The sequence below is a fragment of the Armigeres subalbatus genome, chromosome 2 (genome assembly GCF_024139115.2).
Source record: "Armigeres subalbatus isolate Guangzhou_Male chromosome 2, GZ_Asu_2, whole genome shotgun sequence".
NCBI classification, from domain to species: Eukaryota; Metazoa; Arthropoda; class Insecta; order Diptera; family Culicidae; genus Armigeres; species Armigeres subalbatus.
The window spans coordinates 103,760,681-103,778,843 of NC_085140.1; the positions used below are offsets into that span (position 1 = coordinate 103,760,681).

At 39.6% G+C, this 18,163-nt stretch overlaps 1 protein-coding gene across 1 annotated transcript in view; it reads left to right on the forward strand.

Annotated features, from left to right (window-relative positions):
- The first annotated feature begins 624 nt into the window (after positions 1 to 624).
- LOC134210557 (RYamide neuropeptides-like) overlaps positions 625 to 18,163 on the forward strand; it is a 176,786-nt gene continuing 159,247 nt past the window's right edge. Inside the window, exon 1 of the mRNA XM_062686613.1 lies at positions 625 to 980. The gene's annotated coding sequence lies outside the window, so the exon portion shown is untranslated. The remainder of the gene's footprint in view (positions 981 to 18,163) is intronic.

Sequence of the window (18,163 nt, forward strand, 5' to 3'; positions counted from 1 at the left end):
TTCTTATAAGATAACTTATTGTTACATCAAAGACAATCAAATATCCCTAAATGCTTTATTGTTTACTTCTCTTTTCTCATCATCGCGCTACATCGTAGGTAACGAACGAAAATCTATGCTTGTTAATGTTTCGCCAGGACGAAATGGAATGCCTTCGAGTTGCTGCGATTATGCTACAATCCACCCAAAACACCACTCGTTCACCTGTGGAAAGCCACCGAGCAACCTGTAGCTTCGTTAAAACATCGTGTTTCTGATGAGTCCTCTGATATTCACCACCTCCGTGGCATAGCGTGTACGATGACGGTGTACCGTCCTACCACTGCCGCCCCCAGCTGATCAAAACGGACGACCCACCACCAAACGAACAACGAACACGAATACGACGACGGAGCACATGCATGCTTTGGGACTTCCTCCCGCCAACACTTGCTCGTTTCTCTCTTGTGCCGTCACCTTCTATCCCTTCATCCATCACCCGTGGTACAGGGAGCAGCAACAGGCGCGCAACCGGCCAACCCAGCAGAGTGCTTCGTTCCGTTTCCGCCGTCGCTGTCATCGCCGCATCGTGACATGTGTTATAAAAGCATAGCTCATTGCCATGGTGAACCACAGTGTCGAAGGAACAACAGAAGCCGGCGTTTGATGCCCCGGATGGACAGAATAGAACGGCTCCGGTGCTAGAAGAACAAGAACTTCTTTCCTGTGACGGTTGGAAACGAATTCTGGGTGGCTGCTTCATTCCAGTGGTGAGATCATTTCTTTTCTAAGGCATCAAATCGGTGCACAGACGGAAATTTGATTTACTACCATCAGCAGCAACCGAAAGTGACTTGGTCTGATTATTTTTGAGTGAAGTGCGAAACGCGGAATCTTCAAACTGGTGAAATTAGTGCTGAAGCGTGAATATCGTGAAAACTGTTCTGATCAGCGGATGCTTGCTTTAGTTTTGCTGGACAAGGATTTCGGCATACAAAGAGGTGAGTTTTGTGTTTTTCCTAACCATGAAATGTACGTGCAATTATTTCAAATAGAATTGTAAAAACTGTGTGGAAACCCCGGATGACAGCAACTATTAGGTTGGTTAGTTATTTTTTCGTTCTTGCAAACTTATGTGATAGCGTAGATTGCCGCGCCGCTGCGCTTTACCTAGAACCAATTATCAGGAGCGCACTATGTGTAGGACCGTAGTGGAAAATAATTAAATCTTGCGTGCAAATATGTTGATGACCCCCGTCCCGCACAGCAACCGAATGAAAGTGAAACAGCTAACAAAGTGGAAAACGCCGAACACTTGGGAAATCCTAGCATTGAATGACCTGATTCTGAGAAATTTCTTCAAATAATGAGTATGTGAAAAGTTTTTAGGCGAATCTATAATAACATACTACGGCATAATGCCTGAATAAAAGAGAATTGGTGGCTTTAATGGATTTTTTCTGTTATTTTTGCGGAAGACCCAAATAATGTGTTCTAACTGTAGAAAATTTGGTACGTATATGTACAATGCACAGTGTTGCTTTTTGTCGATTTCGTGCGCTTTTTTAATAGCATCGTTTCTGTTGATTTTTTCGCTGTAGTTTGTTTGGAGGAAACGTTAGATATCATAAAGGGCTTTTTTTGAGAAAATCTGTGAAATGATTAATCCACCTAAAAGTGAGATAAAAATTTTACTTTTTCACCTAAACCGTATATGCGCCTAGTGTCTTCGAGAAAGTTGTAGCGGATGGTATTTTAGGCCACTTTGCCAAAAATCATGTATCTGTGACTTATACTTTACTAGATATGTGACATTTACCGTGGAAGGCCCCTAAAATCAGTTTTTTGAGCATAACTTTTTTTATATGTTTCAGGCACTTTTACACCCTTCTACAAAGTTGTTTGGCTAATAAAAATACAGGTTTTTGTAGAACATTGCGAAGCTCTATCTCTTAAAATTGAAAAGTCATTTGAGAAAATATGTTTTTCTAGGGTATTTGAGAATCGTATAACTTGGTCCGGCGCAAAATGGCGCAGACAACTTTTAGTTCTCTGAAGCTGCTATATGTTGACTCTTGCCTAGCGATTGAAGCTTGTGTTTACACGAAATTACAAACGAGTTACATAGATTTTAAATTTTCTTGTTTTTGGCCTTACTCGTACACTAAGATTATGTATAGGCTATAGGATCGCACTAAAACCAATATTTGATGGTGGCCCATAAGCCCATAGTTTTATATAGAAATTCGATAAACTGAGCTGATGTCTGTATGTGTGTATGAGTGTATGTGTGTATGTGTAGACATTTAAGGCTTGCTCGCGACAAAATCTGGACACAAAACTTTAAGAATAAAAATATACTGCTGTTGGTTTATTTCGGTACGTTTTTTACTTCAAATGGCTTCATTCCTTATCGATGCTTCGATGTATGCACGAAACTTGGTGACATTTGAATTTTCAAAGAAATAATACGTGCCGAAAGATCTGGCATCCTCAGTAGAATTTGTTTCGAGCTCGTATCCTTCTGGTGGCTCATAAAATCCGTTTTTGTTCTACTCTCTAACGTTTTAGATGTTGTCAAACAAGCATCGACAAATTTTAAAACGCTTTGAACAGTGTTCACATGAAAACAAAATGTTTTTAGTCAGTTTCTGGATCGAGAGACCCGAATTTCAATTGCGACTGCACACAATTTTTTCCGAACCTGCAATTCCTCCGACGCCATCTTTCACTACGTACTTGTAACACTCATGAGAAATATATTTTCAGAAAGTACAGACGTACATTCATCAATCTACGAAATAATTCACTTGTTGATGAGCTATTTCAAAAGTTATACGTGTTTAAAGGTGTCCAGATTTTGTTGCGTACAAGCCTTAAAAGACACCTTTTTTGCCTTTCTCGTACACTAAGTGCAAAACTAAAAGACTTTTTTATTAAGACTAGATATACACATAGTGTCTTCGGGAAAGCTGTAGCGGATAGTATTTTGAGCCATATTGCCAAAGACACCCCATGTCTAACTATTATACTTTAAAAAATATGTGACTTTTTCAATGGAAGATCCCTAAAATCACATTTTTTATCATAACTTTTTTTCTATTTTTCCAAGACTTTTCCAACCTTCTACAAAGTTATTTGTCAAACAAAACTACACGTTTTTGTGGAACATTGCGAAGCGCTATCTCTTAAAGCTTAAAAGTTATAATGAAAAAGGTGTTTTTTCTAGGGGTGTTCAGAAATCAAATAGCCTGTTCCGGCGCAAAATGGCCCACAAAACTTTTTAGGATTCAGAAACTACTGTTCTTCTACTTTTCTCTAGTGATTGAAACTTATGTTTACACGAAATTACACGTGTGTTATATCGATTTCAAACTTAGTGTACGAGAAAGGCAAAAAAGGTGTCTTTTAAATGTCTACACATACACACATACACTCATACACACATACAGACATCAGCTCAGTTTATCGAATTTCTATATAAAACTATGGGCTTATGGGCCACCATCAAATATTGGTTTTTAGTGCGATCCTATAGCCTATACATAATCTTAGTGTACGAGTAAGGCCAAAAACAAGAAAATTTAAAATCTATATAACTCGTTTGTAATTTCATTGTAAACACAAGCTTCAATCGCTAGGCAAGAGTCAACATACAGCAGCTTCAGAGAACTAAAAGTTGTCTGCGCCATTTTGCGCCGGACCAAGTTATACGATTCTCAAATACCCTAGAAAAACATATTTTCTCAAATAACTTATCAATTTTAAGAGATAGAGCTTCGCAATGTTCTACAAAACCTGTATTTTTATTAGCCAAACAACTTTGTAGAAGGATGTAAAAGTGCCTGAAACATATAAAAAAAGTTATGCTCAAAAACTGATTTTAGGGCCTTCCACGGTAAATGTCACATATCTAGTAAAGTATAAGTCACAGATACATGATTTTGGCAAAGTGGCCTAAAATACCATCCGCTACAACTTTCTCGAAGACACTAGGCGCATATACGGTTTAGGTGAAAAGTAAAATTTTTATCTCACTTTTAGGTGGATTAATCATTTCACAGATTTTCTCAAAAAAGCCCTTTATGATATCTAACGTTTCCTCCAAACAAACTACAGCGAAAAAATCAACAGAAACGATGCTATTAAAAAAGCGCACGAAATCGACAAAAAGCAACACTGTGCAATGTACATATCGGTATAGACCGAAACATCAAGTGAGTGGCCGTTAAGCTAGTAAGTAAAACTACAAATGATAGATCAAAACCTTCCAAAAAATTTCCCTTGAAAATACAGAAGAAATTTCGATAGAAATTCATAAGAATTTTTGTTACAAATTGAGACATGTCCTCGAAATCGAAATGATTTCCTTTAGAAATTTATTAAAAATCTCCGTTGCAAATATCTGGTTATTTAAAAACATCAGAAAAAATCCATAAGCAAATCCAAAGATTTTCCTTTTGCAACTCAGAAGAATATCCTTTAGAAATTTAAAAATTGAAAAATTTAGAAGAATTTCCACTTAAAATGAAAAAAAAAACTTTTTTAGATTCAACAGATTTTCCTCGGAAGTTTGGAAGATTTCAGGCTCAGTCTTTAAGGCAGAAAATGGGACATGATTTTGTACAATGCTATAAAAGAAGCGTAATTTGTCAATATTTGACATATTTCCTTAAAGAGGAGCTGAGGTGCCCGTTCAGCCAACTAGCAGGCGATTCATCTTACTTCAGAAGCACAGCCTACAACTGGCTCTTCCCGCTGCCTTACTGTATTCTAGCTCCCCAAGGGCTTTTCTAATCTCATCCAGTACCAGTATCGCATCAATAGTTCAATAATATTTCAAACTGTTTCTTTCACCCAGCGGCCACTTTTGTTTTGCTTGTCAGCCTTCATGGTCGTTATACATGTGAGGAAATGGCGCTGTTTTCTCTTCGCACGCCATTGACAGTTACATAAAACCTCCGCATATCATTTTGTTTCGTGCGCTTCGGCTATCACTTTGTTCCACATACTGAATTTATTTTTGCGGTGAGTTAGTTGTTGGCCAAATCTTTTTTGGCCCGTTCCAAGCAACATTCAAATTCAATCAAAGTTAATTGCCAATTTTCCGGGAATTGGACCACCCACTTACACATTAATTTACAATGTTGTGAAAACTCAGATATGAATATATTCACCTCAGTACGCTAGACTGGTGCTTTTAACCAACTAAGCTACGGAGGACCTCCGTCGGCTTCGACTGTGCGTCCAATTTGGGAATCTCGGGCTAATTCTGTAGCCGCTAAGTTGCGAAGGCCGATGGAGCTCTTTCGTAACTTAGTTGGTTAAAAGCACCAGTCTAGCGTACTGAGGGTCATGAGTTCGAGTCCCATCGAAGGGAAAGTGGTAAACTACAATACATTTTTCAAATCAAAATCTTCTACATAATATTTTGACGTTGGCTTTCTCAGTCTAATTTAATTGAGACGGCTAGTTGGACCTTGAAAAAGGTTTCGAAATTAATGTATTTTACTAGCTGTTGCCAGCTGCTGAATTACAATAATATCACTGTGGAATTCTTCCGGAAGTTCCTCCAGAAGTTCTTTCGGAAAGTCCTTCTTTAGGAAATTTCTCCAAAAACACCTTCATAAATTTCCACGCAAATTCCTTCCAGAACTTCATCAGGATTCCTGCATTCTCTGGAAATTCTTCAAGAAATTCTTTCAAGAGATCCTCCAGAAATTCCTCTAGAAGATTCTACATAATTTCCTTCAAGAGTTCCTCCGGAAATTCATCCATGAATTCTCTAGGAATTCTCCGTAAATTACTCCAATAACTCCTTCAGGGCTACTAAAACATTCAGGAGGTTCTCCAGAAATTCCATAACGAGTGATCCTTCAAAAAATCTTCCCGGAGTTCCTTCGGAAATTCCTCCAGGAATTCTACCGATTTTTTTTAAACGGGATGGGTGAAATTTCCAATGAACACATGGAGAACATTCCGAAGGAACTCACGGACGAATTTGTGAAGGAGCTCTTGAAGGAATTTCCGAAGGAAGTCCTGTAGGAATTTCCGCAGCTATTTTGGGACGAGTTTCCGGGGGAACTCCTGGATGTTTTTTTTTTCGGGCAAACTTGCTTAATTTTCAGACGACTTTTCTAAGTTCTATTTATTTACGAATTTTCGGAGTAATTTCTGGAGGACCTCCTGGCGAAAATTTCGATGGTACTTTATGCGTTAATCATGAAGAAAATTTCGGAGGAATTTCCATAGCACCTCCAGGAATTTCTGGAGGCATTTTCGAAGAAACTCCTGTAGGAATTTGCGGAAGTATTTTTAAGTAGTTTTTGGTTTTTTTTTTTTTTTTCTAAGTTCGTTTATTTGGTAGGCTCAGGCGTGTATAACACTTTACGGAGCCATGGTTCTTTGTGATATAAACAATCAATATCATTTATTTTTTCAGTTAGTAAGAGAGGGGTAGGAGCCAGCGTACTCGTGGTGACTCGAGGTTAGTTTACAATGTTTAAGGATGGACGGGGCTAAGGATTTTGGATCAGGGAATTTCAGCTTCTCATCCGGGTATTTGGCGTCAGGGACGATGTGGCGTGTCGTCGTGCTCAAGGAATGGTTCAACTGGGAGCATCTTCCGGATGGCAAGAGCTATGGTGCTCTATGGAAAAGAAAGCAGAGACTGAACACAAAAAAAAAACTTTAAAGAAAGAAAAAAAAACAAACTATTAGATTTTGATATCAGAAGCACAAAGAAAACTATAAATGGCCTGCATATAGACCACATCACGATCTCCCAAAACACCTCGAACTTCCCTGAAGGGTTGTTTACCTCGGGCCACTAGGGTATCCAATAATTGCTCTCTGGAGGCGTCATTTTCCGAGCAGGACCAAACTACGTGATCGATGTCATCATAACCGGCTCCGCACCTACATAAGTTGCTATCGACAAGGTTTATTCTGTACAGATGTGCGTTTAGTGAATAGTGATTGGACATAAGCCTCGACATCGTGCGGATGAAGCCTCGACTTAAGTCCTCACCTCTGAACCACGCTCGCCCAGAAACTTTTGGAACTATAGAAAATAGCCACCGTCCAAGTTCGTTGTGTGTCCAATTTCTTTGCCAACTTTGAAGAGTACTCTGACGGACTAATGGGAAAAACTCGTTGCTCGAGAATTGTCTATCATAAACCTCACCTTCCTGTGCGCCCACCTTTGCCAGCGAGTCTGCCTTCTCATTGCCGTAGATTGAGCAGTGAGAAGGGACCCAAGCAAAGGTAATCTTGAATGATCTTTCGACCAAAACACGCATCTGCTCTCTTATGTTTGTAAGAAAGTAAGATGCGTGCTTAACAGGTTTCATCGACCGGAGTGCCTCGATAGAACTAAGACTATCCGAGAAGATGAAATAATGGTCTACGGGCTGATTGGAAATTATCCCCAAAGCGAAGTTAATTGCTGCCAGCTCAGCAACATAAACCGAACACGGTTCCTGAAGTTTTGGGAAGGTGGTTGAAGTTACATTGAAAACACCGAAGCCAGTGGATCCGTTGATGCGAGAACCATCAGTGAAATATCTGTTGTTGCAATTGACATGTTCATATTTTTCAGAAAAAGTGAGGGAATAGATATTTGTCGAAGATGATCTGGTATTCCTTGAATAGCATGTTTCATGGACAGATCGTATACAATTGAGGAACTGTCGTTGGTGAAGTGAACTCGAGGGGGATTATAACACGGAAGACAAAGATCTGATGATATGTAGTTGAGATAAACTCTCAGGAATCTTGAACGACAAGTTAGTTCAAGCATATTATCGAAGTTATCTAGAACAAGTGTGTTACTTGTTCCACATTTGATGAGTATTCTAAGTGAGAGCTCCCAGTAACGGTGCGTTAAAGGAGTGATTCCAGCAAGCACCTCCAGGCTCTTGTTATGCGTTGAATGCATGCAGCCAAGGGCAATACGCAAACAACGATACTGAATTCGTTCCAATTTGATCAGGTGGCAATCAGCTGCTGAGAGAAAGCAGAAGGAGCCATACTCTAAAACAGAGAGAATAGTCGTTCTATAGAGTTTGATGAGGTCTTCCGGGTGAGCACCCCACCATGTTCCGGAGATAGAACGTAGAAAATTGATCCTTTTCCGGCATTTTTGTATCAAATACTCAATGTGGAGTTTCCAGGTACATTTGGAATCAAACACGACCCCAAGGTATTTAGAAGATAAAGATTGGTTGATGTCATCATTCAACAGCTTGAGTTTCAGTTGAGCAGGATACCGCTTCTTAGTAAACACAACCAACTGAGTTTTTTGCGGTGAAAACTCGATCCCTAGATGTCTGGCCCAAACAGTCAGATTATCCAGGGTACTTTGCAATGGTCCTTGCAAGACAGCTGCACATGGACCTCTTAGAGAGACCACGGCATCATCTGCAAGTTGTCTGAGCGTGCATTGTCCTTCCAAACAATTGTCAATATCTTTAACATAAAAATTATAAAGCAAGGGACTTAAACATGATCCTTGGGGAAGGCCCATGTAGCTATTTCTGGAAGTTGTCAGAGTGCCGAGTGTGAAGTTCATTTGTTTTTCTGACAACAAATTGTACAAGAAATTATTTAAAAATACAGGTAGTCCATTACTGTGCAGATTGTCTGACAGTACTTCAATGGAAACTGAATCAAAAGCGCCCTTAATATCCAAGAATACTGAAGCCAATTGCTCCTTGTGCGCAAAGGCCAGTTGTATATCTGAAGAAAGCAACGCTAGACAATCGTTTGTTCCTTTCCCTTTTCTAAATCCAAACTGAGTATTTGAAAGCAATGCATTTTCTTCGACCCAATGATCAATTCTTGAAAGGATCATTTTCTCCAATAATTTCCTCATGCATGATAGCATGGCGATCGGTCGGTATGAATTGTGATTAGACGCTGGTTTCCCAGGCTTTTGAATAGCTATTACTTTGACCTGTCGCCATTCAGGTGGCACAATGTTGTACTCCATGAAACAGTTGTACAGGTCAAGTAATCGTCTTTTTGCGATATCTGGGAGGTTTTTCAGAAGATTGAATTTGATGTTATCGCATCCCGGAGCAGAGTTATTCGATGAAAGAAGAGACATAGAAAGTTCTAGCATTGAGAATGGTCCACCCAAAGAACCGGGATCATTGACTGATTCTCGAAATAGCGGTTCTGCTAGTACGGAATCTGGGCAGACCTTTTTGCGAAGTTGAATATCCATCGATTGGAGTATTCTTCACTCTCGTTGGTGGAAGTGCGGTTCCGCATGTTGCGGGCCGTTTTCCAAAGTGTTGTCATCGAGGTTTCTCGCGATAGTCCCTCGACAAAACGTCGCCAGTAGCTACGTTTTTAGCCTTGAGAAGATTTTGAGCTTTCTTTCAAGCCTCAAATACTCTTCGAAAAGCTCAGACCTTCCGTGTTTACGGAAGGCCTTGAAGGCATCAGATTTCTCAGAATACAACTTAGTACATTCATCATCCCATCCAGGAGTGGCTGGTCTTCTTATGACAGATGTACTTGGAACGCGTCGTTTCTGAGCTTCTAGTGCGCTTTTTTTAATTAATTCGGTAAGGAATCGATATTCATCTAGCGGTGGAAGAACATCAGTTGATTCAATACCATTATTTACCGCCGATGCAAATTTTTGCCAGTCAATGTTCTTCGTGAGGTCGAAAGGAACATTAACTGGCTCAGATTGTTGATAGCTACTTTTAATTGTAGTAACTATCGGCATATGGTCACTACCGTGGGGATCTTGGATAACCTTCCACGTGCAATCTAACGATAGTGAATTTGAACATAAAGACAGATCAATACGGCTTTGTTGACCATTTGGTCCTATTCGAGTTACTTCACCAGTGTTCAAAATATTCAAATTGAAATCGTCACACAAATCATAGAAAATAGGCGCTCTATAATCGTCATACGTTTCGCCCCATCCAATACCATGTGCGTTCATATCACCCAATATCAATACTGGAGATGACAGGAGGGAGACTGCGCTCCAAAAATGTCGACGATTAATAGAGGCATTTGGAGGAATGTACACTGAAGCTATGCAAAGATCTTTATTCATCACATTTACTTGGCATGCGACGATTTCTAAGCCGGGAACAGTCGGAATGGGAATTCTGTAGAAGGAGTAGCATTTTTTGATCCCCAAAAGAACGCCACCATAATGATCATTCCGATCTTGGCGAATAATATTAAAATCGTGGAAGTTGATTTCGTCTTCGGAAGAAAGCCATGTTTTACAGAGTGCAAATATGTCGCAATCGGAATTGCGAATCAAAAACTTGAACACGTCCAATTTATTTTTCAGACTATGACAGTTCCACTGCAGCACAGTGATTGAATCTTCGGTGTTGGCCGTATTATCCATCGAAAGATACAATTCCTGCAAGAAGGGGCCATGAAACAGTCAATTGCTTCAGATAACTTTCCACTGTTGGTATAAAGAGGTCAATGATTGGCCTCAATGAATTCGGAATATTGAATAAATTCAAAAAACGGTCCACAAGGTCCTTAAAGGAGATCAATCCTCGCTTGGACGGAGTACTTTTTTGGGAAGAACGAATTGCAGTTTTTCTTTCATTGATTCTCCTAGCCGGGTGTTTCTTGGAAACATCGGTTTTGGGCAATGGCGGGAATGTCTTGCTGCAAGATGGATCCAAAGGAGCAGTGAAGACAGGTTGCTTCTGGATTTTAAATAAACCCCCATTGCCTTCAGATTTGGGCAAGCTTTTATGGATGACTTTTGATTTCTTACGGCGCAATCCCGGGGAAGACGGTTGCTTCCTCTTTTCGGGCACGTGTACCTCCGTAGAATCATCCATATCAGCTGCGTCAGAGTCCAATTCGTCAATGCATATGGAATCATAATAATCACTTACTTGAACGGTAGCTGAAATAGCAGCCTTTGCAGTGGTATCGGCGGATGTGTCTTGCGCTTTAACCATTTCCGCATAAGTCTGCTTGGAGCGCTGTACCAACGAGCGCTTCACTTTTTGGGTGCGCTTTCTGTACACCGGGCAATCTTGCAAACCATGGGCAGGAGCCAAACCGCAATAAGCACATTTTGTGGCTTGTTGCTGGCAGGATTCCTCCCGATGTCTTTCGAAACATTTACCACAACGTGGTTTGTTGTCACAAATTTGGCAGTGTGACCAAGTTGTTTGCAATTGGTACAATTAAATACCCTTGGTACAAAAAGACGCACCGGAAACAACATATTCTCTAAATCGACATATTTTGGGAGAATCGAACCGGCAAACGTCACCCGAAGCGAGCCTGACTTAGAATATACTTTTTTGCCATCTACCATGGTTGCTGAATGCAATTCCTTGCAATCCAGAATATCCACGGTAGACTCCATTGCGTTCTTTAAGCGGCCTTTTCCCGCAAGTACATCCTTGCAATTCAGGCTCGCTGCGTTGATCACACCTTCGATTTCGACCTCCCGCGAGGGGACATAAACTAAATATTCTACATTGTAGGCCTTGTCTTTAGCAATTTCGTTCGCCACCTGATATGTAGGTGCGGTGATTCGTAGCTTGTTCCTGTTGATCTGATTAAAATCAAGCTTCGTAAAACGACGCGTCAAATCTCGCTTAATGCCGAGAAAGTCTAGACTTTTCACTTTCTGCCGAAAGTAAACAACCCAAGGCCCAGGCGAAGCCGCATGGTACAATCGTGTGCGGACATCTTTTGGAGGACTATCGCCCCCCATAGTCTCTGCCTCCATTCTCACCTCGCAAGGTGGAAGGACAATTAATTCTTATACTAACTTAGAACTAATAGCAAATTAGAAAAAAATATAAAAAAAACTAATTTAATTTATTATAATTAATCCCACTCTGTATCAGAGAGATGGGAGAATAATAAAACAATGCCTTCCACTTATCTGCGCTGCTGCTGTAGGTAGCAGCAGAAACAATAGCCTGCTTCACTGGCGTCGCCAGAAGCAGCTACTTCGCTCGCCGACAGTGATCGCCTTGGATCCGTAGGTAGGCACCACACAATAGACTAGCACTACCGAACAAAACCCGCGATGAGACACAGCACACACGTCTGGCTCGTTCGAACTATCGGCACGGAATGAGTTTTTGGTTTTTGTAGTAATTTCCGGAACAAATAATGGAGCAATTTCTGAAATAACTGCTGGCGGACTCTCCGTAGGTATTCTTGAAGAAATTTCCGAAACTCCTGGAGAACCCTGCAAGACTTTTCAGCTTTTCCAGAGGACCTCTTGCTCAGCCCCTCTGCTCTTGTAATTGCCGGAGAAATTATTTCCAAATGAGCTCCTGGAGGAATATTCGGAGAAGCTCCTGGAGGAATTTTGGGATTTGAGGATTTCAGGAAGAATTCCCGAATAGATATCCGAAGGAAATAGAAGTATTTCCGAAGGAACTTCTGGAAGAATTACAGAGGGAGCTCGGGAGTCATCACGTCATTTTATTCATTACGTCGTACATATTACGACAAAATGCCAATTAAGTAACTTTTTGTAACACAAAACAGATGTAATATTACATGCGATTTAAGACGGCGATGATGTGCATCAAATCCGATATGATTCCAAAGGATGGAGGGGTCTTGAATCATCTTAAGAACCTTCCTAATAACCCCGGTTTTTTAAAATTTCATGCCGATCGGTTGAGTAGTTTCCGAGTCTATAAGGGTCAGGCAGATAGAAACTATTTTTATGTAGTGGAACTGCTCCTTGCATTCATCTCATGGCTCCGATATTCATCCCATCAAAAACAAAACAATGGAAAACAATTTGATTTGTTTCTCATTTTTGTAATTTTTGTCAGTAGCAGGAGCATGCATGTTGATAAAAGGGAGCGACGAAATTGGTCTGTATTTCTTTGTTCCGCGATCAGTCAGATTGTGTTCAAAATAGAAAATAGACATCAAAAATAGACATCATGCTCTTAACTTCTCTTAATGACCACAATCTTATCAAATTGAAAGCAAAAACATTGAAGTGAAAAAACATTTTAGGGCCATTCTAGTTTAAAGCTTTCAATTTCATGTAGAGAGCTAAACTGAACGGTGTCTTCGAAAAAGTTTATTGAAATGAGGTTTTCTACAAATTGGCTGGAGAGTTCAACAACATACATATGTTCTGAAGACGTTGTGACAGACAAATTTAAAATGGATTAGAATCATCAAATCATCAAACACCAAAATTTACTCATCTGACTATACATTCTTAGGCTTTGATCAAATGAATTTGGAAACAATGAAATGAAAACTCTAAACTATAACTGGAAAAGTCAAAATTGTTACTGTTGGCAGGATAGGCTTCATCACTCCCATTAATTTATGCATTGCCATTCCTTTCGCTTTACTTCCATTTAGTGCAACTTGTTGCGATCCAATCGGTTGGTTAATCGAAAACGCGTGATTCTTTTACATGCATGCGACTTCCGTGCACAGAGAACAGACGTCCTCTACGCTAAGTATAACAAATAGTTATTTGGCGAAGCTGAATAAGAATTCAAATTAAAATACATTTTGCTGAACATGCTTCATATGGATGCGTAAGAAAGTCGTTTCTTAGTTCCCGTATTACGTCTCGAAAAAGTGAATTCTTAAAGCACACCCACATAAAGTGGGGCCTACTTGCAGATACATGCAGCTTTTTAAAGAGGTTTAACAGGGCCCACTGTCAAACCCCACAACTCACAGATGGCCTGGGGAGGGATCGTCAAGCCCTTGGACATAGTCCCTGCTGCCCCAAAAAAACACTTCAATAAAGTACTAAAAAAAACCACTAAATTAATGATTTCGTGTGTGTTACTTCTACGTGAAGTTAAACGATTTACAATGATATGGAAATGCTAATATCATCTTCCAAACTTGGACGTACATGTTCATGATAGCATTAGAGGCGAAAGTATAGAATTGATAGTTCCGTTAGGATACGGCAGGCATGAAGAATGTTTTTATAGAATTCGATTTGAAAGCGAGCGGAGGGCAATATTTGTGATGGCACATATCGCACGACCTTCCTTCTGCCAAGCTCCCGTATGAAGGGGGAGAGAAGAATATCAGTGTGGAAGCTGATATATCTCCACTGGCAAAAGGAAGGTGGTTTGACTTGCTCATATGCCATCGCGTGCGGAAGGATTTGCTATCGACGAGTACTGTCTCCAAATTTCTAATATGACATCAGCATTTAGTCGAATAGGATTTTTATTGCACAGTTCTGTTTTCTCATTGCGTCCGTCTCGTCGTAACCAACTTGGCTGCCTCGGAGAGAACAAAGCAGAAAGGCACTGCTGCTGTACCGTCGACCAATAACAGCTGAATTGATGGATGCCCCCACCAAGGGTAGTACACTAAATTAATGATTTCGTGTGTGTTACTTCTACGTGAAGTTAAACGATTTACAATGATATGGAAATGCTAATATCATCTTCCAAACTTGGACGTACATGTTCATGATAGCATTAGAGGCGAAAGTATAGAATTGATAGTTCCGTTAGGATACGGCAGGCATGAAGAATGTTTTTATAGAAGTCGATTTGAAAGCGAGCGGAGGGCAATATTTGTGATGGCCTTGGTGGGGGCATCCATCAATTCAGCTGTTATTGGTCGACGGTACAGCAGCAGTGCCTTTCTCTGCTTTGTTCTCTCCGAGGCAGCCAAGTTGGTTGCGACGAGACGGACGCAATGAGAAAACAGAACTGTGCAATAAAAATCCTATTCGACTAAATGCTGATGTCATATTAGAAATTTGGAGACAGTACTCGTCGATAGCAAATCCTTCCGCACGCGATGGCATATGAGCAAGTCAAACCACCTTCCTTTTGCCAGTGGAGATATATCAGCTTCCACACTGATATTCTTCCCTCCCCCTTCATACGGGAGCTTGGCAGAAGGAAGGTCGTGCGATATGTGCCATCACAAATATTGCCCTCCGCTCGCTTTCAAATCGAATTCTATAAAAACATTCTTCATGCCTGCCGTATCCTAACGGAACTATCAATTCTATACTTTCGCCTCTAATGCTATCATGAACATGTACGTCCAAGTTTGGAAGATGATATTAGCATTTCCATATCATTGTAAAAAAAACCGTTGTGAAAAGTACAACACTTTCGAAAAAAGCACGCTTGTCGAGCGGTGAGATTGCGTGAATGACCCAGGACCATGCGAGTTCCGGAAGGTTAATTGAGTAGGTCTAACGAAATGTGATTACATTACATTACTTTTATACGCAATTTTTCACTACGAAATACCATTAGTTCTGTAATTCCCGTTTGTCTGAAAGGAACGCGTACTGGAAGAACCCATGTAATAGGAATCACTCACTGGTGTGAATGAAAATTTATATTTGTCACAATCATTGAAATAATATTTTACCGATGTTGAACGCACTAAAATGCCAAACATTTTTCACGGGACGTCTGTTCTCTGTGATTCGTAGGTCATAAACTTTGGACATGTTAAGCTTACGCATTAAAGGGGGCAATTGAAACGTTGCTGTTAAAGAGTTATGATTTAAATATCGTAGTGCAGTTGTGCTTGAAAGTAAGGGACTGATTAACTAAAACACAGACCATTGCCACCTTTCCAATGGTGTTAAAAAGGGAACCATTAAGACATGGAAACGAACACGGCAAGGTGTGGGAAATAAATTTAATGTTCCCTTTAAACTGAATATTACAATATTTACAACAAAAATAATTGAACAAAACAGAATGATTGCTAAGAACTTCGCGCTGTTAGGGTAAGGGATGTATTTTGGAACACCCGTACCAGGGCTCATACTTTGGATCACCAAGCTGCATTTTATCATTTTTAACACATGGAACCAATAAAATCAAGTGTTGCCATAGTAAAATAAGAAATGTTGGGGAATTAGCAAACTGATTGTTCTATTTTTTCGGAGCAAATGTAATTTACTATATGTATAGGGTAGTTGGAATAAAGCCACAATGGTGAAAATAACTCCGGCAGGTAGTAATATTAAAAGGACATAATTGTTCCGTAGAAAGCATGCATTAGCTGGGCATAAATTTAAGCAATTTAAGCAAAATTAAATTTCAGAGGTAGGCATTTGCCCAGAATAAGGTGATAGTGGAATTGATCCCTTCTTCAAGAATATGCGTTTACCGGGAAAAGACAATAATTAATGTGATTCCTCTTCCTTAAAAGTAGCCGATTGCCCGGAATAAGGCATCGGTAAGTGTGTGGCCTATCTCCGCCAAACGAGCTTTCCGCTGATTTGATCGTGTGCTATTCAATATCATCCCGAGCGTGCAACTTCGGGCATCCCCGACGAGGAAAGAGGCAAAGTCATGACCTGCTATTCACTAGTCAATGTTGGCAACCGAACCGTCCGCCCCTCTTCTACACAACCATCAAAAGCTGCAACAATCCGAGCACCTTCGACAACACAAGCAGAAAACCGATGAAAAAACAAATCATTCATTGCGAAAACAAATCATGTTTAATCGAAACCGATAAGAATAACAAACCATTCAATCTGGTACCTTTGACATTACAAGTGGAAACCGATGAGAAAACGAATCGTTTCCTTCGACGCTACTTCAGAGTTCTTTTGATATTCAAACTCTTCCAGAGCGCCTTCGACTTTTTTAAGTCGAAACCGTTAAGAAACAACACATTTTTTCAATCCAGAGTGCCTTCGACATCACAAACCAACGGACAAATCATTCAATCCGACGCTCTTCCAGAGCGTCTTCGACACTACAAGTCGAAACCGATGAGCAAATCATTTAAGCCGACGCTCTTCCAGAGCTTCTTCGACATCACAAGTCGAAACCTTTGAACAAATCATTCAATCCGATGCTCTTCCATAGCGTCTTCGACACTACAAGTCGAAACTAGGGTGGTCGGTTTTGACCACTTTTGGTGAAAACCGGTATTTCGGTATTGACGATGTTGATACCGGTAATACCGGTATAATACCGGTATTGAAGTATTTTCTGAGGATTTCATTTTATGTTATGAAAAAGTATATCATTTCAAAATCCAATCGAGAAATCATTATGTACTGATGTGTAATATTAAGATTTAATGACAGTTTTTATATTTTGCGCCCAAAATCTGGCGAAAAATGAAATAAAACCTAAACTATCAATTGGGTATAGTTTATTTTGTTGTTTCATTAAAGTTTTCTTGATTTTTTTTTAAATCATGACTATCGCAACCATTCAGTGTTGTGTCGTTGGAATTCAATTGTTCAATTTTATAAATATCGAATAATGAGGTATGACAAACTTGAATGACAAACTTGAAGCGCTTAAAGCTGCTTACAACTCTGTCTAACAAAACAATGATGTAAATATGTAATCTAAGGCGTGGGAGTCAAAATGACATTACGTCAAATGATACATGTCATTTTGAACAGATTTCACACTCTCAGGTACCTTTGGACAAAAATACAGATCTATTCCAGCGTTATGACTACATCAATAATAATCATAAAGTGAATTTGGCTTCTAAAAAAAAAATTGAGCAAATTAGTCATGCAGATGACATTTTACAACACTGCAACCATTATTTATGATTCCAGATTCTAGGAGCGTTATCCATTGACACTCATTTGCCTATAACATGTAGGTACATCTTGTTACGCTTGGGTTTATTATTATTATCTTTATTTTAAAGATTTTCAGACCGAGGCTGGCTCACCTCTGACGCTTGGGTTTTTCTGTAACTGAGAAGCAAGCATGTTCATAAAGTAGTGCGTTGGACTTCCACACAGTCATTTTTTAATTCCAACTACCGAATCGTAAAGCATTGAATGCGTTATCTAAAACTGTTCTAAAATAAAGATTTTATTTTTCCATTTTGGAGAAGGAATTTCTTTTCTGCATTTCTTGGATATCTTAAATATAAATGCATAAGCAACAAATAGAAGCAAATTTGGAAATTTATATTGTTATCTAGATTACCTAAAGAGAAAATAAACTAGCAGAACTGAATCTTTCTAGTTAGCGGATTCTCCAAAAGCGAAAACTAATTATTCATCAACATGGTATGATAAATTTAAGCAATTGTTTCTCCCTAAGAATAGAATAAATAATTTGTGGGATTTATTATTATATTTTCTTTTGCTGCTGAAAGTCGTCTAAAAAGTAAGACCACACTAATAACATCATGCGGTTCTAGCCACACATATAAAAAAGTCTCT